At 28.7% G+C, this 26168-nt stretch overlaps 1 protein-coding gene across 2 annotated transcripts in view; it reads right to left on the bottom strand.

Moving 5' to 3' along the window:
- Nucleotides 1-14014, bottom strand: part of LOC126835864 (5-hydroxytryptamine receptor 1-like) — a 152152-nt gene extending 138138 nt beyond the window's left edge. For both annotated transcript variants that reach the window (XM_050568710.1, XM_050568711.1), the window contains exon 1: nucleotides 13703-14014. The gene's annotated coding sequence lies outside the window, so the exon portion shown is untranslated. The remainder of the gene's footprint in view (nucleotides 1-13702) is intronic.
- Between the last annotated feature and the right edge of the window lie 12154 nt (nucleotides 14015-26168).

Below are 26168 nucleotides of genomic sequence, written 5' to 3'. Positions count from 1 at the left end.
TAAAAATAACGAGGCTGTTGTTGTTGATGACCTCTTTTCTGATAATTGTTTATGGTAAACCATTAAACCAATTAGTTAAATATATATTTTTTTAATTTTATTAAAAAATTCGAAACATAATTGATAATGAACAAATAAATACATTTACTTCTCAGTGTAATTATAGAGTTGAAAGTATGTATATATGTTATTACTTATTATGTAAAATACAATGTAGCATGAAATGTTTCAATTACAGACGATTAGTATTCATTTCATATTTTAATACGTCTAACAATGTTGCTTATTTAAAATAACGTCTTGAGAACATTTAAAAATATTATAAGATTGTCTCGTTGTTACAAATTAACATAGAATTCATGTAATGCAAATTAATTGTCTGGACTGATATTATAATATATTACGAGTATATTTAAGTAAACGGATTGTTCAATGATTCATTTATTAATGCAATAAGTGTATCGGTACGTTTTATTTTTAATTACATAACTGTCTAATGCCTTGAAATCACAACTAAATTGATGATCAATTTTCTCGATTAAAAGATAAATACTTTTATGTTAATAAATTAGACTTACGAGTAAATGGAATAAAACAACAAAACACGGAACTACGAACACCCCGGGTATATTACAACGTCTCACAAATTAATAATAATGGTAACTCGATGGTAACCTAAGTAATCAACTGCTCGAAAATCGCTCAATTATGTCATTCAATTCGTCACGTTCCTCTTGAGTGCGTACGTGATATTAAATCGTGCTATCTGTGCGCGGCAAACTTAGTTTTCGAGTAGTAAGGTAATATACAATTACTTAAGGAAAGCGCGCTCGATTTGTTTTGATCTGACACCGCACTATAGTCTATAATATATACCACTTCTACGTCCAAATCCCATAATACATACGATTTATAATTACGGCGTTTGAACTGGTGGCCGGAAACGCGATCGAAATCGAAAAAGATACCTACGGGGGGATAGCATTTATGTTATATCCGACCACTGCCGGCTATGAAGCGCTATTAGCTGTTTAATTGCCGAAACTGTACAGGACAGAACGACGTAAATTTGGGTTTTCAGCGTCGGTATAATATAATTATGCGATGACCAAAACAGCCGTGGAACATCCCCGGTGTCATTTGCTCGATGTGTCGGACGTTATCTCCGAGAAACCCGAACTAACGGGGCGGCGGACGGTTAGATCCTGAAACGAGTTTAGCAATAACTGTAATAGCATTATAACGGCAACAATAATTGATTGGCCGAGGGCGTGGAGCGTGAGGTTCCGAACCAACGCTGGTCATCGTCTTGTCAAGTCCCCCTGGGACCATAGATAGGGCCCAGCGGCAGTGACAGTAACTCGGATTTATCGGTGTCCTCCCTACGATTTAGTTAGTCGGTTTAATATTCAATGTATCCTAGAGTTTTGGATGTACAAAATATGTATGCTTTTCATTCGTGAGCCCTTGTCAGTTATAACGAGCAACGTACGTTGAAGTAGTAAGTGAACCGAAAAATTCTGTCCGACCCGTATATTTTTTTTTTTACTAATATTATTGTATAATAATATGCTTAGTACCACTTGGCCGCAGTATAATAATAACGTATAGTATAATGGGATAGGAGTATATGGGACACTGTCTTTACGTGTCACTAAGACGAAATACATATTTTGAGGACAAAGCTTTTATAGTGTGTATGGTATCTACTATACTATACACTTTTTACGATGCTACGTATTTTTTAATAGTTTGCCTTCCAAACGTTAGTAAAAAACCGTTGCAGTTAAAATAAACTACATGAAAACCATCTCTCGACTACATAATATTTAACGTTGATGAAGTATAAAGATATCGCAGATATTCTTAACTTACCGGTATGCTAAGAAATACAAGAATTAACATAAATTAAAAACTGTTCGTACTCTTCTTATACATACCTACTTGTTGTATTCAATTACAATAGAAATAGATTCTGTTAAAGTTAACGATATTTTTTATAAAAAAAAACTACAAAATGATACATTTGCGCTCTTTAATACAAATATAGTAAAATGTGTACCGAACAAAAAAAAAAATTAGTAAAAACAGCGTGATACTATCAAGCTAAAATTACTTTTAATCTACTAGAAACGATATTAGGTGTGCGAGTATAATACAAATATTAATTACCAATGATTTGCAACTATTTTGTTACAAAAAGAAAATATTATGTTTTAAAAAATTATTTAATAAGATAGATGACAAAAATTAAAATGAACTCTCATTTGATCTTAAACTATAATAATTTAGAAATAATAATAAATATAAGAAAAATAATACAGTTAGGTAAAAATTCGATAAAGTAAAATAGATTATAATTTTAATAAAATGTCTTTGTTTTCTTCTAAGTTTAAGGATACGAATATTCCGCCAGTTTTTTTATTATTAAAAATAAAAGACCAAACCGGATGACGTTATTAGACTTAAAATTGATTTTCTCTCGAATGCCGCCTTAAATTTAAGGACAATACTTAACCTAACACGTCAAGTACTTTATCGAAGAATCAGCGATTTCCATCACTATATCTTGTTTGTGATACACTTACTATAACACTTATCGTGAGTTTTAACAACCTATAATTCATTTCGAATAATCAATTTGTTTTTTTTAACTTAATCCATCACCATGCAAATTCTTAATCTTAAAATAAGGATAAAAGTGCTTACTTTACGAGACCTTTTTTCATGTTTGGTTTACATATTATCTACTAAGCACATTAAATATTCAAATAATTTTAATTTCTACCATTTAGAATCAACTTAAGAAATTCATTCGGATGACATTGAAGGTAAACCGAATTTCAGGTATCAAATACATAGAAAAAAATCTTTGTAGTAAATTGAAAATTCAGTGAGCCGATCAATTTTATGGAGGTACAAACTATCTTACTCTATACTAGTCATCTAAGTGGATTAAAAAGTTATTTTCGTTTTTTTGTATTATTTCATCGAATTATAATACAAATAGTACTCAAATTTACAAGTATATGTGAATGTTTTTTTAGACCCAATGCGGGTTAATGCAACTTAAGAAATTCATAGACTGTCGACGGAGCGGGACGAAGAGAATATGTAAGTTAAAATCTTGTTTGAAAGTAATAAAATATTAAAAAAAGGTTCTTCGCATCGATCTTCAATTATTTTTTTTTTGAGCTGCCGCTCGAATCCACAGTTCTTAATTTATAAAAGAAATACAAGTATAATATTCAAATAAACGTTTCATTTTATCTAGATTTTAATTTATTCCATAACGCATATTTATATTTTACTTACATACAATAATATTACGTTTATCTTAGATTAATCTCACTGACATAAACTCTCTATGGGCTTTTATGTAGTTATGAGAATTTTTTTGCTGTATTTTATTATACTTATTTTTGTTATTACTGTTCACATTTCGATGCTTTTCTTATTATTATATTCCTAATATAATCATACAAAATCTTAAACAAATTTAATAATTTTTTTTTTCATGTGAAACAAAATTTGTATCTACTTAGAATATGACATAAAAATGTTTTGGAAATTAAGCCTCCAAAAAATGTTTAATACTAATAAATGTCATTAATAATGTATTACTTTAAAATATACAATTTACAACCTTTTGAACCATTGATAAATTGATTGTCTCATTTTAATATTGTTCAACCTTAACTGATTGATTTTCATTTACGGTTGGGTATTATATTATAATAGTAAAATACTAGAGTAAGTGATGTTGACGTGAATTTAGTACGCGTCAATCAAAATAAGCTGTAGTTGTGTTGATGTTAACTTATTCAAATTATAAGTTTAATCTTATTCTGTTGTGTGTGATGACGTTTATTAACATTCCGAGGTACGTCAACGTGAGGTCCTATACTAATAGTGTAAAGTCGTCAGATTATATTACACGTATCGGGTTCGGTCCCCGTTACACTGTAAAACATTGTTCACCTTCACCGCATACGAGATCTACTTATTTGGAGAGGGAGGCTTATAAGTTAAAATAACAAAATCGAAAATTATCGATAATGTATAAGTAGTTGAAAAAGTCAGCAAAAACTTATTGCAATTAAATATTAACACAAACCCGCAAAAACGTTTACGGTCGACACGTTCTGTCGATCAATTGGTCTGGATAATATTATTATTAAGTGCATTGTATGCGTCTGTCGCGTCTCAGTTGTTGGCAACACAGTTTCTTCGACAAAAGCCGTCCAATTATAGTAAACTTGGTTGCAGTTAACAAACCAGTATATTATACAAATCTCTATCTAATATTCGATGAAAATCATTATTATTTTTTAGCACTTTTTAGACGCGTTCTGGTGAAAGGGCCCCAAAACAACTTTTTAGGGGGAAAATACGTTATTAAGCTAATTTGAATTTACTTAATTTTAAACTAATGAATTGTATTATTGATTTTTTATTTCATAATATAATATCATAGTATCAAATAAATTAAATATGATAATTCTATAAAAATCAATTGTAATATAACATCATAAATTTATCAGACACAAAAATTCATATATTTTAATACAACCCAGAATAGATATTTTTAATATATTGTTGTTACAAACTAGTGATTCTTCTCGGATTTTCTTTAAATTAAGAAACTGATTTTAAAAAGTGAAGAAAATTTGTTATATTACTACAGTCATTTTTTTGTTTATTAAAAATCTAGCGAGAAATGTAAAATTAATATTTAAATCACAATACATAACACACAAATTAATAACCCTAGATTTAAATATGTTTTCATAACTTCAGTCACATGCAAAGATGGCGTTTATTAAAAGCTTATAAAAATAAATAGTATAACTATAACTTCATGCGAAAAAAAAGCTACGCTTATTTCCACATTTAGTGCTACTCCGCTTTTGTTGAAAATATCATTTTCTTAATACAAGAATAAACACGATGGTAAATAAAGAGTTCAATAATTGCAGAGCCGTTTGAAGTGTATCAGATGAAAAAATATGAATAAACAAAAATTGATAGAAAAACGTCAAAAGTAAAATATAAACGATTATTTAGAGCCCAGCTATGGATTTTATTAAAGGTTTATTTAATCATATTAAAATAAACAAAATTAAATTGTATTCTAATGCATACATTTTAATTTCCCTTGAATAGTATTTATTTTTCTGAATATTCATAAGTAGTGTATTATGGGGTTAAACGCCATTTCACATTAAATCGTCATTTACCACACTTTTTCATTGGATGAGTAATTTCGATCATTTTTTTCTACATTTCAGAATAATAATGAATTAATCGTTTGGATTTTCCAAAATTTTGATAAACAAAATAAACAATTATTTAAATATTAAAAAAAAAACGTATATTTAGGAACGTTATACTAAAATTAATCAATATACAAAAAAAACTTAATTTTTATATTTTTTGTGAACATTGAATAGTTTTGAAAGGATGAACACAGTTTAAAGTAAATTGATGCTTCAGTTTACTTTAAGAGTTTTTATACTATGTATACAAATCGCTTATTCACCCGTGGTGTCCATCCGTCTGGCCGTCTTAATAATTTGTTGCCGTGGTTACCAATATTAAATTCAACATTATTTTTAAATAATAAAAATACTGGCTAAAATAAAATTGACATAGCATCCTTAAATCACAAGCAGAATCTAGTCCACGCAAAGTGGGAGAAATGTAGTGCAAGTACACAATTAATTAAATTTTTATATGGTATACTTAAAGCAATAACATTTTTTTTTTTTACATTTCTTTCTAGTTTATTATTAGAGTTCATAATTTCAACTATTATAATAAAACATGAACACGTTTATTTTTACCTTACGTGTCTAATTAATGGTAATTTAATTCAATATAAAAATAAATAAATCTAAAAATACATTTTTAAACACGTTGTTCGACCTACGCATAAATCAAAATGCTGTTTATACTGTTAAAATATTACCTAAGGATAAGGATATATCAACGTTTTTACGGATAGCTAACAGTTGAATATTAGTATTTATTCTAACAAATATTTTTATTTATTTCAAAATACAAAGAGTCATTGCAGATGACTAATGACAACAAAAGTAATAATAGATCGCAACAAAAACTTTCAGCCTTCAATTACTTGAATTCTTGGTAAAATATTTGTTTATAATTATGAAACAATATTGAACATATTATTATCATTTAAATATTCTACAGTGAACAGTTAACAGATATAATGAAAAAATAAAACTTCAATGATTTTTAAAATAAGTATATATTGAGTAGAATGATGAAGAAAAAGTGCGGTGTTACACTGTACAGTAAATGTGGAGTATAAAGTAAATTGTATTTTTATAACAAACAACCAGAATGCAGTTCATGTAAATATTTCTGAAATAGTTGTTATATGTTGTTTGATATATGTAACTAGTTAAAAAAAACGATAAAAACGGCCAGAGGGAGGGCAACGATGTTATCAAGGGTTATAAGAAGCATGAAGAGGAAGAAACGTACTAATAATTAAATTACACAATTATTGTATAAAGTATAAGTTAAATAGTTAAATTTATCGAGTGGAATAAGACAGTTATCTCATATATATTTTATTGTCAGGTTGACTCACATAGTTATATTGGTAGTTTATGTTCCTAGGCAAAAAGTAGCTATCTTCTTCCCGGGTTTTGGCCAAAGTTGGATTAGTATTAAGGTGTAATTACAAACCGCAAAATCAAGAATCCTCCTAAGGGATAATGATAATGCATTAACAAAAAGTTTACTACGACAAAAAAAAATAAAATAACAGACAGGCAATCTATTACTATCCTTAATCCTTATACATTTTATCAATAATATTGTATGTAAATGATTATGTTTGGACAAATTAGATCAATTCCACCAAATGTCAAGAAAACGGTTGCTTGTATGTACAATACATACCATTTATTGGAGAATGAAAACGCGGAAATGGCCAATGCTCTGAAAAGCCCTTCGGGAAAGAACAAAGAATGTTTACAAGTACATAAATGACATAGTTAGGGAAAATGCAGCATGGTGATGAATAGTAATGACGTACGAAAAAATATTTGCACGATATAGGCAATAAATATTAAAGAATGACAGGGTCGGAAAATATATATACATACACAAGAACATGTATGATATAACATGAATATTACTCACTTTTGCATTGCATTAACTCTTTATAAATTATTGCTTCAATATAAAATTACGACGTGCCATAACTTTTTTTAAAACATTCGAATTAGTTCTAATTTGTATGGAATATTCTTTAAACGTATTATTATAATTAATATACAATGACAAACCAAGCCCTTTCCCTCACGTTTTCAAGTTTCCATGTAATCATTTTATCAATAGGAAAATTCCCAATTAATAGACACAAATCACTAATGAGTACACTCGACTAGATTAGAAACATTGAAAAATGCACATTTTATTGTGCCTCAGGTGAAAGACAGTAAACATTTTTTCTATTCTTTTTAAACACCAGACGCCGCACGCGATTCCAAAGTTCTCCCCCATTACTCTGATTGTATACCAGTGAAAAGTATTTTAGGTTAACTAAAATAGTGGTAACCCGCACATTGCTCGATAAACGCTAAACTCTCATTATTAACAGATTTTGCAAACCCAGCTGTGTTTTGTTTAATCAGAAATTCCGTAAAACACACAGGTTTTGTTTAATTATTTTTTCATTAGCTCGCTAAAACATTGACCGCGGGTTATCGACAGACATATTTAGGCTGCCTACAACAATAGGCCAATATAAAATCGATTTCAATACATAAAAGCAACTTGTATGTCGATTTGGTCGGTTCGGCATTGCCCGCTGTTTAAAAAAGCGCCAAGTAATCTTAATGATTAATTATATCAAACAAAATATCTCGGTAAAGATGCTTTAATCGCCACACAACAAAAAACAACAATGAAATAATAACATCTACTATTACAGCATTAATAATTAATAATTGGTTTATAGTTTGTTTTATATATATATATATGTATATATGAAAAGACTTATATACAGGGTGATTCAACTAGCGTTAGACATAATATAATATAATATTTAAATGATGTAGTTTCGTAGTAAACTAATAGATTTCCGTGTAGAGTCAACCAACCTACACCCTATGAATATGAATTTATCAAATATAATACCAGTTACAGCTATTTGTAATATTTTTATCCTTGGTGTTAATTACTATTTTACAGTGTTATAAAAATGCGTTATGTTTTAACGAAATAGACTCGGAAAATAATAAATTGTATAAGCGAAACACTTTATTCAGCGTTATTCATTCCAAAATAATATTGATACAATAAATAAGTATAAACGAAAAGTTTATATTTTAGGACGGATCGAGTATAAGCCAACTTCTGAAAATAACGTGTAAAACGAATCGAGTAACTCTTTGTTTTAAAAGTATAAATATTTTCTACTACAGAGAATATTTAAACAATTCTCTAACTTTTTCATTGGCAGTTTCAAAAATTATACCTTTGTTTACACGTTTGTGAGCCGTGTTACGTTAAATATTAAATTTCAATAATGTTTCAATTGCAATACTGTTTTAAACGTTTAAATTCTTACAATTGTATAAATGCCAAAAGTTTAAAAGTAAACAAAACATTGTGCCAGGCAATATTACAAGTCTTACATGTACAATGTAAAGTATATTTCTAACAAATGGATATCATAATAAAAATTATACCTCCCAAAAATATTAATTTATTGTTACGTTAAAATATTGACGAAAAAAATATAAAAATCTTTTTTCTTATTTAATATGAAATAATACATAATATGAATAAGCCATTTACTAACTTCACTGTGAATATACTATGTAGTTCATGTTAAAACAAATTATGTCGCATCACAAACGGTAACTCTTTTAGTACCAATATAGAAAATACGTTATTTAATAACATAATGCACTTTGCAATGCCTAAATAAATTATAAAAACTCGTAGCTAATTTACCAATAATTATGCGCGTTTGACGTACATATTTAAGCTGTTGTAGTTATTCCTTGTTGGCTATTTTTAACATTACATAGCGGCCCTAACTGCCCCAACTAATAATACTTGGATTATTTTAATAGTACAAATAGTGCAAATTTAAAAGTGAAATAGACAACTAAAAAAAAAAATAATAAGATTACTTATTGATGTACAAATTGTTTGTTTCCTATTACACGTCGTGTACCCGCATTGTAAGTTGCATTAGTTGAAAGCAAAGAGAATAAAGTAAAACACATTTTAAGCGGTTTATTTATTAACAATGATATTATTATTATCCTATGCACCCTTGACCTCACAGCCGTTTTAACGTTTTGACATTGTGAGTTCGAGTAGACTGGTGAGGCACCAATTGAATAAAACAGCGGTATAAATGGTTGGAACTTTATTTTCAGTTATAAAAAATAAACATGTACCAATTAAAAACAAATGAAACACGACGTACTAATACGTTTATGACACAACAGCTCATAACATTTAAACGTAAAGTGGTAGTAACACAATAATTATTGTTATTGTTTAATTTTGTCATCTGTTTTTGATATAATGTTTTTTTTCAATGAATAATTCTTGTAAGTTATTTTGAGTTAGTTGTATTGTTCAGAGTTTACTTAGAATAAAAATTACTTTTTGTCACAACATATTATCATTTGATCATTTGATTTAGTCAGATATTCGACTCATTACCTCATTAAATGGAAAACAAAATATATGAGCGATGTGTTCGTTATTGAGTAGTTTCCAGTGCAACCAATACACAACCCGGCCAACACTTAACTTAAAAATATTCTGGTGGACAATTTAAAATGCAACTCCCTTTTTTTCCTATCGAACTTAATTTAAGTATATATACTTAAAGTTTGACATTTTATAATGGGGCTTTAAACGACAGTAATCGGTTTTTTTATCCAGTTAATTTAAAACTAAGTGTCATCGGTGAGCCAGCATAATCAGTTAACTAGTTTTAGGAAAAAATAAATTCTAACAGTTTTAGATTTAAAAAACCCTACTTACTAATTTGGGGCATATTAGAGACGGAGCATAGTAGGATGGGAGAGGGCACAGGTCAGGAATTATAACTACTGAAAGAGATAAACTTTCTTTGAAAAATAGGGTTGATGTAAAACTATAAGTATAAATATGAACTATTTTATGGGCAATAAATGTGTTGATTATGTGTAATAATGATATATTGTATAAAATTTGCAAGGGATACTACTTTTAAAAATGTGTAATTTTTTGGGGTTTTCGGTTTTTCGGTGAAATCGGGAGAACTACTAAAAATAATGTTTTTATTTTAATTGTCTGATTTGTTACAATAAATATATGTATGTATACATATTATAACAATGGAATATAATCTTTCGAAACCAATTATAATTTGAATACAATTCAAATAAATTCTTTTTTTTTCAGTACCTAATTGAGTTCAATAACTATTATTTGTGTTGAGACATTATTACTGTGATGTCTAACATTATATTATACACATTCTTATCTAAAAAAACTCTTGTTAAAATACTTTAAGAAAAGAAATTCCCATAAAACCACAATTGAGTAGCTTCTTTCAGAAATCTTGAAATGTTTTTTTTTTTTGTTAAGTAAGAAAAACACAATTACCTAAGAGTACCCAGTATCTATAAGAATTAACTGTACGACTTTTGGAATAAATGGTTATGCTTTTTTGTACAATGTTCATTTTATTACTTATTTTTAAATGTTATGAAATAAAACCTGGATGAATACATAATATACATAATACATTTTATATTGATATTATATTTAAATCTCACCAACTACATAAAGTAAAAACACTTTATTTAAACACGTGTTTAAATATTACAAAGTACGTAACAAAAGTTTACTTCTCGCTAGAATAAAATATTTTACTTCCACGTCATATCTGCTTAATAAGTGCTTATTTGTTCAAAATAAAATGAATTAGATAACCAGACTGCGATTTAAACTTGTCAAAAGCATTAATTTTAGCATGTTCCACAAAGTGAAACATGCGAAGTACAACATAGTTTCAATATTATATCGAATTCAAAGAAAATAGAAATTTCCAAGTAAAATTTTCAAAAGATAACATGTAAAATAATAAAAGTAAGTTTTTTCTTTTGGAGCAGTAGACAACGTCTTTCATCATAATGATTTAATACTTATGAACATTATAATAAATAGTATGGAAATAAACCGTGGAACTAATAATTTTTTTAAGAGCATAGTAAAATATGTAACAATATTAACAGCTAAGCATTTATTATCATGCATACATCTTTACGCGGTAGTACACAAACTTCTATCATTAAATAAATTTATTAATTCTTTAACTTATTAATTATTATGAAAATGACGTACTTAATCCAAGAAGGCCCAACGTGTGACTTAATCCCTACAAAATATTGCATACTTTTTTTAAGAGTTTCTTATTTTTTGTTATTGTTTATATTACATTAAGACTATTTTTTGATAAATACTTATTGTTATTAATGATTAATTTGATGAATAAACTGAGTACTGTTGCTACATAATATATTTTAAAAACTACGAATGACAATATTTAGATCTTTACTTTAATATTATTTTATTAACAAAAAATATTTTAATTTATATTTATGGCCATCCAATTATATTGTTGGTTGTGTTATCATTGCATTTTGACTTTTTTTTATCATAAAACGATAACTATAAAATGATCCAGAAAAATTACAGTGTTGACATGACATGTGACATGTATGTTAATACTTAATATGTAATGTACAAAATGTGTATCACCATTAAGTTTAATAGAAGTTTCTTTTCTTATTTATCAATATTTTATTAATAACATTTTGTACTAGATCGGCATAGTGGCAGACATTTTTTCATAAAGGTCACGCAGTGAATAAGTGACCTATTCAGTTTTTATTTAAAAAAATTAACAATAAAAAACGATAGTAAAAAGAATTTACGCATCGGCACTCATGGCCAACTGGACAACAATTTTAATAAACACTTTATAGAGTAATAAAAGATTGTTTAGTACCAACTTTTATAGCTTATGCACAAAATATGTCAAATTTTCTCTCGAAATTAATTTATGCGGATACTTGACTAAAACGTATTTGGTGCGCTTTTGAAATAACTTTATCATTGTTTTTTTTAACCACAACAAAATAATTGTTTTTGGTTAGGCACCGCCTAAGTCTTTGGTATAATAGAGTAAAGTCGGTCGATGAAAAGATTTACTGACTTAATTTCTTTTAATAAATATTTTAAACGATGAGTTTAAGAAAAACGTCTAAGCATAATAATATTTAACATTATACTAAAATATAAGCCATTGAGTTAAACCAAGATAACATGTGACGATAATAACTTGGTAAACTGTTATTCGTATTCACTATTTTTGTATTAGTTCATCAATTCTTCAACTAATTGTTTAGGAAACATACTAATTTATTAAGACGAATGTACTACAAATTTATCAAAATTAACCGTATACAAATTTTACGGAAAATATGTTTTCAATACATTATTATAATGATTAATGAACATTTAGCACGATATTCTCATAGGAATATCAAACGAGGGGCATTTGATTGTTATAATACATTTATAAAACGTTATTTTATAATAATTGAAAATAATTTTGAGTGGTGACTTTGACCCTCAATTAAAAATTTAATTAGCTTAAGTTAACAAAATAATAAAAATAGCGCATGATGATATTCTAAAGCAAACACTTAGTGTTTCATTTATATGACACGTTGTAACTTAATATTAGCATAGAATAATCATAATATAAACTATCAATGTATTTTTTAGTTTACACAATGAAAAAATAATTAAATTAACTCGATTAATTACGGTATAGTTACTAGTTTTAAATGTCATTTTAGTACGCAACTATTTCACCCCAAACGTGTTATACGATTTATATAACCACGGTTCCTACAGGTTACAAATAGTATATTTTTGCAAGTTGGTACAAAAAAAATAAATTTAAAGGTTACGTCTTTAAATGTAATAGACCGAGTCCACGGGGACTTTGCTTGATTTACTTATTGATAGTAGCTTAATATAATAATGATACCAATGTAATATTTTAAAGAATCTACAACTAAAATGTATGTGACCGAGCATTAGAATAGGTGTCGTTTTGTGGTATTACTAAAACAATAACTATGAAATTAACCGACTTTATCAAATTTCGATTAAAACCGTTTGGAAAAAGTCGGCTCTTCAATGCGAGTCAAAACTAAAAAACTTTTTTTCTCTGGCATAAGCACGCGTTCGCTTTGTTTCAAAACGTTTACCACAAAATGTCAATTTACTCGATTTATTTTCATTAACAAAGAAATATCGTACAAGTCCGTCGGTTTGGATACACCGCGTTACACTATTAGTAAACGTTCCTTTTTTCCTTCAATATATTGTTCATTGATTGATATTATAATGGCGTGAAGCTAGAAAGACGGTTAACCACTAGGGTAGCTTCTATATAGACATGTGTGTGATAATAGTTAAACATTTTTCTTATTTTAATCATAAAAATTATCTATTTTGTTTATTATGAAAACAACAATGTCGTCGTTGATTATAATTGTAGCAATAATATTATAACAATACCTAACATATTATATAATATTACAATAATTATGGCACGAGCAGCACTCACCTGATAATCGACGACTGGGAACGGGTTGAAACGAACGACCGAAGGCCACAACAAAGGGACGCAAAAGCCGGAACGCGGGGTTTCGTCAAAAAGTCTGATGATAGAAAACAGAGGAGGGGGTAAAAATTAGAAAATTAATCACGGCGATAAGTTACAAAATGCGGGTGAGGGTACAAAGTACTAACACGATTTCAACAACAACAATCGCGACGGCAGTGGCGTTAACGGCGATTCGCACGACAACGGCAGTCGATGACGACGCCAAACAAATACGCGGCACGCGGCGGTCGACGGTAAAGCGAACTGAACTCGTCTCCGGCAGCCCGCGGGCACATGATGCCGAATTTATGAGCACCGACGACGCCACCGCGGCCACCGTTAACGCGCAACTCCCGCGTCCTTGTCTAATCACCACACCATACTCGTAAGTACACTATATTATGATATAATATAATAGGGGCACACACGATGAACCATCGCCGCTGGTCAAGTCTGCGTTTCCGCGACGGTCGTCTGCAGCAATCACCCACATGTCGGTGAGTGCTGCATCACCCTCCTCGGTGTAGTGTACGTAGGTATATAAGTGTAGAATAATATGTTTGTCGACCGTTGTTTTAGTTTTCCGGAAGTGGACCCAGAGGAAGTGCCGTGCGCTAGAAAGCTAAAACAACAACACTCGTCTCTGTGCAGATCAAAAACACAAGAATTATATTGTAGTCGCCCAGCTGCAGAGAGTGCTGCGTCCGTCTCTTCGTCCAAAATCGATAGCTCATCAAAATTGTTCTATTGTTGTAGTATTGGTCTTCTCTTTTTTTCTAGTTTATATTATATATATATATATATATATACATTATACCTATATATGTATAATATATAGATATCGATAAACAAACGTGGTTTTTTGTACTTCATTTCTGCAATATGATACGGTTTTCATCAGTTGCCGAGGGAGGGACGAATAAAAAACCAAAATCAAAGTCGTCAAAAAACACTCCATGACCTCACGGCATAATATCTCTAGACTTCAAAAGTAAAAACATTACGTTGAACGTAAATCCAATATACCAATTTTAATTTTAATCGGGTCCCTATTTATTCCGGATCCAGTTCACCTGTTCTGGTCTGGAGTTGTGCCGGCGTTACATTTTCAATCCAATCCTGACTTAAATGAAGTTGTTAGGATCCGATTCTAGTCCAATCAGGACTGAAATTTCCACTCGGGTAGACTTAATTAACGGATTAACCTATAACCTTTAAAGCACGTATATTCTTAAAAAAGTCGTTTCAAAATATAAAGCGCCAAAATAAGATATAAATCGAATTCCAGGGGAATTTTGAAAATAGCCCGTACAGTAAGTCATGGAATTAATATAAAGCGGCTTTTTAGTAGAAATAAAACGAAAATATACAAATTTCTGGCATATACACAAAAAAAAATACTCTAGAAACGCTGTCCAACAATTAACCAAACACTACCTATTACACCAAAATCGAATAGACAACAAACCGTCTATCTAGAAACACTTCACGTGGGACGAGTCACAAACACTATACTATATTATAATATTGATATTAATAAGTATGAACATGTCCTTACCGCAGTAGTTTCTTTTCTAAATACCCAACCATTAAGAAAATAAAATATGTTGTACCATAAAAAAAAAAGTTTCACGAGTAGTAAAACGGGGCCAACATTTGATAAAAAAAAATACTTAGAACGGAACTTCAGAAAGTTTCATGGCTAGTTTATTTACTACTTATGCGCGAAAACTGTTCTTTTTATTCACTAGCCCTCTATCTATGGGATTAATTTTCTTCGATAAAGCGAAATCTGCTTAATGTCAGTTCCGGATTTATCCTAAATAATCTGGACAATAGATAAAATTATCTGATGGCTCGAACATAGCACAATGTGTGTTACCCGTAGACACACCTCTATTACAAATCACACTAAAATAATACTAACATTCCCACTGCTCCCGGCCGTGATCGTGTAGATTTTCGGCACATCCGGGTCTGTGTATTCACTGGTCAGGGATCCGTCCAAATCGTTTGGCAGACCGACACTATCGGCCATTACTATTTTGGCTACCACACATCAGTTGTGATTTAACATCGAAACCACGTGTACCGGGAGATTCTTTTAACGCCCTACACCAGTTTTTTCTTAAAATAATTAAATTTTTTTACTTTTTTCTTTTTGAAAACATGTTTATGCTATATTACAATATTCAAATTTTTAACTTTTTTTAATATTTTCTAGAGCTTTATCAACTTTTGAAACTTAAACGGTAACATATTTATTTTATTAACTTTTTAAATTAAGAACGATTTTCTGAAAATTTTGACTGGTCGATAACCAGTTTTGAATATATAGTTTTAAAGTTATTAAAATTTTAAATTTAGGACAGGAGGAAGGGTGAAGAGTCGAGTTATTTTTATCTGCGCACGTTTCTCAACCGCACTCCACCTCCCGTCCTAAATTTTAAACCTAAATAACTGGAACAAAAATTTTTCAAAACTGGTTATCGACCAGTCAATTTTTTTAGTAAATTATTCTTATTATAAAAATTCAATTAAATATGTACCTATGTTACCGTTTAGGTTTCATTTTTCAAAGTAATGGATACGATGCAGCCATGTTATTTAAAATTTCATGGAAAGTAAACATGCTACGTTACTTTTCCATGACACATTTAAAATTTAAATTAGCAAAGTAATTTTTCCGATCATGATCGATGTTAACCCGTCCGGAAACCCGAAGCGAGAATTGTCTTGAACAATATTTTGTTGACTATGTTTCGACACGGACTAGTGTGAATGGTCACATTTAAAATTATAACCATAATACGTTTTTCTTACCGCTGGTACAGACACGGCCCGGATAAGGCCCGGAGCAGTTGGAATGGATCTTAAGTTTTCCTATTTCGATTAATGGCAATATCATTTTTATATGATAAAGGTGTTAAGAAATGTGAACAGAACGCTTAAAAGAGTCTGCACGGATAAAAGGCATATATCCTTAGGGTTAAACATTTTAAGCATAACAAAAAAACACATACGTTTTCTATTAATCTATATAATAAAAATAAATATATATGTGTACATGCCTCAACAACAAGTATTATTATTACTATTGTTGTTAGAAACATCGTACATTGTATCGGGAAAATACAAAAATTATTTACGTTTTAACCTAAATAATTATAAAATAGGTTCACCTGACCAACGACACATAACTTTTTCAAATTACATTTTATCCTTTAACAACAAATACAAAATTCCGATTTCATTTAAACTTTTTACATTTTTGGCGTCGACACTTACCATTGTTCTGCATAATAACGAGCTCAAAACTTTTAGTATTATTTTTTTTTTTTGGTTTTGTATTTATATGGTGAATATATTCTGTGGCAATATGGTTACGTTAGGATTTTACGGGTCTGTATTTTAGTAGGTGTCATATGGTCGGCCTTCTTAAAATAGATGTTTTCTCATAAACACTCGTCCGACTAGCAGCCCTAATTAACAGGTAACACTCACTGTTGTCTTTGGCATATTTTAGTAACACTTAGTGAAAAGTGTCCGTGTGACTTATGGTAAGTCTCCTACTACTCTCATAAAAATACTACGCAGTCATTTATTATCATGCTAAAAATATAGACCATGTGTTATTTGTGTTGATGGATATAACCGCAAATTTTATTTTTCTAGACCTGTGATAATTAGGATAAACTAAAAAAGTTGCACATGTTACGTGGTTAATTCAGCTCAAAGGAAATAAATCATTTTTATGTTTGTTAAAAAGTAAAAATGAGGTATGAAGTACAAATATAAAAGAAATGTGAATAATAACATACAAAGAATTACTTACAAATATCTTAGAATTAATTCTAAGATGAGAAGGGATTTCAACTATATATTTTCATTTAAAAGTACTTAATATAAATTATGTTATTAAGTTTAATTTATTAAAGTGTATAAATGTATGTATTAGTTATTGGTCTAAACGTTTTAAATTCACATCAAATACTTCACTTCAGTATAGGCACCTTCAAATTTGGACAAAACTTCAAAATATCTATCACCATACTATTAAAAGCTCGCAATACCTTAATTAGTTTAACAAAAAGTATAAAATAAGATTGTCGTATGCATTTTTAATTTTCACATGATTTATTATGAACTAAAAACGTAATATGAAATCATACCTCAAAATTTGTTGAAATTTACACCGATTAATTATTTTTATAATAATGGCTTTAAAATATGTATGCTATTCTAGGATGTACATGATTTAAGTATCCGAGAAATTTTTTTTCAAACTTATGTATAATAAAAATGTAAAATATTAGTAATATTTTTTTAATTTCCGGAAAAATATAATCATCCATAAAAGACTCATAGAAATTACTCGATGGATGAATTGTAGAGTATTTTTAAGCTTGCCTTCTGCTAAGTTGTAAAATAGTTTAATATGTTAAGCTAAGAACCTAGGACAACCGTTTTTGCCACCTCTTTGCCACTGCAGTTTAACCTTTCGCCGTCATTATTTTAAAATGGCGCTCCCTCAATATTTGACCATTCAAATGTTATGTTATAGCAGAAATTTCATTGAAATACACAATATAGGTAAAAATGACCAAGTATAAATAGGTTTTTATATTACATGATCTACAATATTATAAAATGACTAAGTATTTACTAAGTATATATTTAACTTTATAAATTAAGAATAATTTGTTGGACATTTTGGCTGGTCGATAACTAGTTTAAAATTTAAGGTGGGGAGTGGAAATGTACAGTAAAATAATGCACGCAGAAAAAAAATAAAATTACATTTCACCATTCCTCCCGCCTGGTTTTCTACGATCAACATTTTCAGCAAATTATTATTTTTCTATCTTGAACACTTGTCTCATTTATCCTACATCCATGTCTGTTATTCATAGGTAACAACAGACACACGTTTAACGACTACTAACCAAACACAAGACATAGTAATAAGTGGGATGTTCAATTCGACAGTTATTTTAAAGTAGAAATTACCATAAAAAAAGTAAATTGCACAAACAGCACAGTGCCCTCGAATTTTAAAATATTTATTTATTTTTTACTTATATAGTGGCAAACAAATAATCAGTGTACTAGAACAGTCACTATGTACATTGTACATACCTCATTAAGTTCATCATACAAATATGCTCTTTATTTTGAGTACTTGCTCTCTTCCACCCAACCATGTACTGATTTGTAGACTGGCAAAAGGAAAAGAAACCATTTATTTAATAGGTTTCGTCAAATTTATAAAATTTATATAAAAAAAAAAACGTTTTTTTTGTCGGCAAATCCTATGATGAAATTAGAAAAAATGATTTAAAAGATTTCATCAAATATTATACTTCAACAAATAATTAAAAAAGACAATTATTTTCTTAGGACATAAATTGTTCAATGCCTAGACAATAATTGTTATCGTAATTAAAATTAATGTTTTAAATATAATTCCTAAAACGGCTAGCACTTATATTTTAAAACGATCAAGGATGTTACAAAAAGAAAAAACATATTATGTTTCATAAAAAAATTCTCAGGCTTTTGTGTCTACGGTCTAACTATAGTAGGTATCATAAAATATAACGACTTTTAACCATGCGTGTATTTTATGAGTCGCGATGAACCGATTTATACCCCGCGATAATGCAATAGTAAGATGTCTTGCGCGTAGTCATCCTTTTTTTATAATACGATGTGTATGCAAAAAAAATAAATACTTTGTTACCTTAAGATTCGCGTGGTAAGTAAAATATTTGAGATTTGTTTGAGGGTCAAATTTAATAAAACAGTATCATTTATAAGCAAATAGAAAAATCTATCTAGGTTTTATCACGAATGTTGGCATCTTTTTTTGTAAGGTAAGTTACGTTCGATAAGATATTGTAATAGTGGCAGATATGCTTTTTATAACATTGGTGTTTTTAACTCCTAGGGCAAAATAATATCCTGAAATACTATACGCTAATTTTAAATCTAGTAATATAAAAACTTATCTTGAAACTTAGTATCACAAGCTCATTAAGAAATTATATTCATCCGTAAAAGATAGAGAATCTAAATGTTGTTTTTTAGATGACGTATTAGTGTCAGCTTCTTAATAATTTCACCACTGTGAATTATTTATAAAAACCCTTTAAAATAATTGTTCTTAAATTTAAGACCGAATACTTATTAAATTAATTCTGATAAATGAAACCCTAACCGAAACGGTTAGGTAGATAAACAAATACATATAAGTAAACACATGATGCTTGGTTATTGTTATAAATTATAATAACTCTCAATATTTATTTTTTTTTAATTTATGAATAAAATACAATACGGGATGGTTTTTTTATCATTAACCAGTCAATATCTCACTTAGTTAAATTAATATTAAATTTATTTTTATATTTTTATTATGTTTTTATAAAACGTGATCTCAATTTTTTACAATTTTTTTTTATAGCAACTTTTGAAACTTAAATGGTAACGTATATATTTTATTAACTTTTTAAATTGAGAATACTGTACTAAACATTTTAACTAGTCGATAACCAGTTTCGGACAACTGTTTTTAAATTTATAAGAATTTAAAAGTTAGGATGGGAGGGGAAGTGTGGTTGGGAAATGCGCGCAAATAAAAATAAAAATACACTCCACTCTATTGTATTTTGGTTATACAATAAAGGACTTTAGATTGGAATCTCTGAATACGGTTAATGCTGGAGATTTTTAAATATTAACTTTTTCATTTATGATATGATTTTTGTTTTAGAAGTATCATCAAAACTATATTATATATTAAATAAAATAAATGCCACTGGTATTTTGAAATATTTCGTTAAAATGGGTAAATAACATTGTTTTTCTACTTATAAAGTCGAAGCTTTCACTGTTTCATAATTTATCATTCGTCTGGGCCAAACGTGTCAAAATATTATATGTGTAGCAAATCAATAAATTGATTGGCTTTCATATAGCGTTATGTACTCCATTATAAAATACATAACTTTTAATTATGTATTATATTTTAATTTTCCAGTAAAAAGTTTTTATCGAAGTTTAATTTACATGTTTACTTGTTGACATTGCTGTGTATAACACTTATATTGAGACAATACATTTTTCAAAATATTCAGCATACTTTTAGAATGATGACGATTTATCATTATCGCCTATTATTGTCATTTCTCTACTATTGGTAACTATTTATGTGTTTAACTATTTTATGAAATTTGTATAACACAATACATATACCTAACTAATATAATTTAGTAAACACTATAATTATTAAAATTATTAATTATACATAGATACACATGTTAACGTGCAGTTTTTGAACAAATAAATACACGAATTTCCGCTTTATTCGTCGTGAATGTCTTTTAGAATGACATGTTTAAACAAAATTAAAATAAAGTAATAGCTGTCGAAATACACGTGACGTACAAAATGTGTGTGATTGCATTAAAAATATTATTCTTGTCAAAACAGTAATGACTATATAAGCCTTGAAGTGTTTTTCAAACACGCATGAATGACTCCACCGTTAATTTTTAACGAGAAATATGTTTCTCGTGAAACATTTTTGAAAAACAACACAGTATTTGCACTTGATTGATGTATTAAACTACTCAATACAAAATATTAACTTAATTTTATGAATAAGGTTCCGAATATGAATGTTAATAATGGGTTTGGTTAATTAAGATAACGAATATAATACACGGAAAAAAATACTTAGTTGGTCAAACTGTATTTTTATTTATGTGTAAAAACTATTACAGGTGCCAAACAATTTTACGGTCCATGTATAGTTAGAAAATAATTTAAATTCTAACAAGTGTCCTTAATTCTCTGAAACTATTATTAAAACAATACTCATCGGCTAAATTAAATATAGTAATTTTTATTAGTTTTAAATTTTTATTTTATTATTGCATAAATTCTTCAATAGAAAAAAGGTCGATGAACATTGAAATGTTAATCAAAACTTTTAATTATTTTAAACTCTATACTGAAAATAAAATTGACAACAATAAAATTCACTTTAAAACATAAAATACGTGTTTCAAAGTCGATGTTTTCAATGTTATATTTTTTTTTATGATATTCATTCCTAAGATTCGCCAGGTGAAGTTGCCTTCATAATTAAAAACCAATAACGCGCCTGGTCATGACAAAACCTACCTCAAAAAACAATAATTTTACTTGCCTTGTTCTTTAGTCCAATACCCAGATTGTCTTATTTTCCTTCCACTTGAAAACACTCCAACATTATTTTAATTCCTAAATCAAACAAACCCCCAAACGGTCCTTCTTCTTATAGACCAATAAGTTTGTTACCAACTCTCTCAAAAATCTTTGAAAAAATTCTATTAAAACGACGTTTACCTCAAAATACAAAACCACATTTCAATGATTGAGTTATGGGCCAAACGATGGAAAATAAAAATAAACAAAACCAAGTCAAGCTAAACAATCAAGTCATACTTATACCTATACGTCACCCAAAGCCAAATACCTGGGACTGATTTTTGATAAACGACTAACTTGGAAACCACACCTCAATGAGAAAAGGAAAATTGTCAATCATAGAGTTCACCTCCTACGCCCTCTTCTCCGCTCCAACCTATCTCTTCAATAAATGCATATTACATAAAACCTTACTCAGACCTGTATGGCTATATACCATACAAATCTGGAGGACCACCAAGTACTCCAACACAAGGACTATTCAAGCATTTCAATCTATCAGTCTTTGTGTAATTAAAGATGCCCCTTGGCACGTTTCAAACGCTAACCTGCACAAAGACCTGAAAATCTCCACACTGAAACGAATAGTAAATAACTTTTACCTACGATTCCATCCTAAACTCCACAACCATTTCTAACCATTTAATAAGTCACTTCTCTACACTCGCGCTTCCTGAAAATCCTATTCATAGATTAAAACGTAACTGGTCAAGAGACCTCTTACCTGAAAATATTCCAAATTAACAAACAATTAGTTAACTTGTCGGGTGGCATCGATAGATATCTTCCCTCCTCCACCATCCAGGTCATGTATATAACTCATAAAATTTACTGATTTTTCACAGTGTATAGATTGTAAATAAAATAATTTAATCAATAAAAAAAAGATTCGCATTAAAACGGTCTGATCACTTTTAATTATAATTACTTCTAAAGACCAGTGATCTCAGCAGACCCCAACGCAACTGTGCATTATACACACTATGTTTCAACAACGGCATGCCTTTTTTAAATTATTACTGTAACAGCTGTCAACATTAATTTACAAAAGTCCAACACTCTAAATATTAATTCCTGAATTTGATTAAAGTAATCAAACACAGGAAACAATACAATTATATTGTATAAGAAATAACTATATTTTGTATTATAAACATTTTAATATGTAAGTCAGAGAAGTGCCTTTTTAATAGAAAGCGTCGATAAAATAATATTAAACCACTACTTTCCAGTTTCCTCTCTTTATCTCTCTCTCTCTTGGTATAAAACTTAAACCACTTATCGACCAGATGTATATTATTTTCAAACTTTCAAAGCACCAAAATGTGATAAAAACTTAGTTGTCTTCTTTATAATTTAAATTCACCAATAGACGCCAAAAGTTTACTACATTATAGTCTCCGTAGGATAAAGTACAATACTTTACAGTATTTTATAGATATTTAGGAAACTGCTCCTGAAATATGCTTTACAAAAATATCAATCAACATAACTTGATGAAATTAGGCAGTATAAAAGTATAACTTATAATATTATACTCACAAGATGTTATTAGTAAACAAATATTTTTACATTATATTTGTTAAAATAACTATTTTAATCATTCTCATGCATAATCATTATTCTGAAATCATAAGCCTCGAAATAAACATTTTATTAATATAAGTAATCAAACAAAATGTATATCTTTAAGTTTAAGGGTGATGAAACTTTTATGAAAGCTTTCATAATAATGCACACATTGACTTAACATATTTATTTAACATTCTATAAACATTATTATTTATCACAAATCGAAGATACAATTTTCGTAGACTCCACAAAGCATATTATCAATTATAATAAATGCGTTATTGAGTGAAACTCGTTTTAACGGAAAATAATAATTGGCCCTTTATGATTCAAGGAACAGAATATATTAAACACGAAAATTGGTATAATATACGATCATCTATTGGCTATATGTACATAATCAGCTCTTTCGATTTGTTTTTAGACTTTTGTACAACATGCAACACCTATAATATAATGTATGCTCAATACCCATTGCCGGGAAAAACTTTAGCACTGATTCGTGGTTTTTGTTAGACGTGGATAAACACAGATATATCTCACATGCCAGTGGAAACATGAGTTTCGGTTCACCAAAATCAAATCTAGAAATCTCACTTTCCCCTACAACCTTATTTATTCCATGCCGTTAAACACTGAGAAATGGTATACGAAGAAAACAGTAAAATAGTCGTTGCGTATGAATCCATTTTCGTATAACGTAATTACACATCCAATTTAAATTTATCTCGCGTGGAATGAAACGTTACCCTAAAAGTTTTAGAGGCTACGAGCTTTGTATTGTTTTTCGTTTTGCTGTTTTTAACTTAAAAGTAAAAAAGGTAATGAAATACAAATGGGAATAAGACGTTATATAATCGTAAATTTATAAAATATAGTTTCATGTCGTTGAAAATATATTTGTGTAATTTGTACCAATAAAGGGGATTTCCATAAATCGTGTACTTTTCCATTACTCATAAACTTGACTTACAATTATTACCGATTTTTTAATATTTATTCAAAATAACAAAGCTTTTATAATATGCATGCACGTAAATGTTAATGTAATGTATTTTATATTGTTTAATAAAAAAAGAATAAAATTGAAAATTACAGAGAATAACATGTTAATAAGTCCTATGGAAACAGTCCGTTTTTCTCTCAAAAACATGAAAAATTGATAAGACTTGTAGAGTTTGGATCTTGATGACTTATTTTTATGTATAAAAAGCCCTATAATTTTTTGAAATATGAATTCCTATATGCTTTTATAAACATTGAATTTATACTTTTGTTTTTTAACGTTATTTATTTTCTCTTTTGATTATTAAATAAAAGAATCTGAGGTAAATTCGCCCTGCCATACGTCTCCCTCTTTCAAACAAAAATCGAATGACTCTACGAAGTGTTATAAGTCATCCCTGTTCCGTTAAGTCATAACCACTAAAACGGTATTTTTAAATATATAAACAAATGGATTTAAAAATAAGACGACATGAAGAAAATTGTAAAAGCTCATTTTTTTGTCCAATATTGCGTACATTTTAGCCCTTAATAATTAACCGCTTCTGGGACCCTTAACCCGTTGATAATAAAATTCTCAATAATAATTATTAAAAAAGTGAACTTCTAAAAACAAATTGCACTTGTTTTTGCTGAAATGATTAATATTCTAAGCTTGCACATAATTATCTTTATGGACACAAAATATTAGTATTATATAATTTTGCACGTATGAATTTGACAAAAGTTGTACCTATTGTACAATATATGTATACACTACATATATACTACAGTATGTATAAAACTATTGGACAACTGTATTTGGCTAAATCAAATTCATATCATTACATCAATATTATTATTTACTAGTTTAATTTATCGTGTGTCACGTTTTATTATATACCAAAATTGTATTTTATTTTTATACTAAAAATATGTGTAGTTCATAAAATGCCAAATTTAGAATGTATAAACAACAGTATTTTAATAGGTTGATCATCTTGATATTTTTCAAAGTCGTAAAAATCACTCATTTTATTTATGAAATGAATACATAAATCGATTATAGTCTTCGGTATTATATATTGTAGTATAATAACATTATTTTGTTATCGATAACGTAAGTCGTATCGTCATTCACATGGAATAATCAAATAAAACACAGTAACTTTACATAAAGTACAAACACACATTGTTCAACAACCCCTTGTTAAATATCTAATTGTCTTTCTTGTGAATTGATTTTGCTGTGTGTAACTAATTCCATTTTGAACTTTCGTTGCTCCTATTTATAACTATACATTCTAAATACTATTTTCATCTCTGTTTCCAAAAATTCACCTGCAATATTTCGCATTCAACTGAATTTTACTTCCAGCGCATATCTTCATATATAAATGCTAAATTCGTGCAATATGCTCGCGCTGTGTCTTTTATTTATTCCATTAACAAATTTCATTAATAAACTTTTATAAAATTTCTTTTTAATAAAAATCTGTTTATTTAATTAAATAATTATTAAGACGATTAATATCTGCAACTCCTTATAACTCCTGTCACCAGTTTTCTTATTACTTATTTTAATAAACTTTAAGTTACTACTTTTTGAAATATT

This window comes from Adelges cooleyi, unplaced genomic scaffold (genome assembly GCF_023614345.1).
Source record: "Adelges cooleyi isolate 19-005CV unplaced genomic scaffold, UGA_ACOO_1.1 ACOO_flye_CR_arks_rails_tigmint_CR_PRNA_23, whole genome shotgun sequence".
NCBI classification, from domain to species: domain Eukaryota; kingdom Metazoa; phylum Arthropoda; class Insecta; order Hemiptera; family Adelgidae; genus Adelges; species Adelges cooleyi.
Note: the sequence above shows the minus strand (reverse complement) of the source record. Positions and strands in the feature narration are given on the sequence as shown.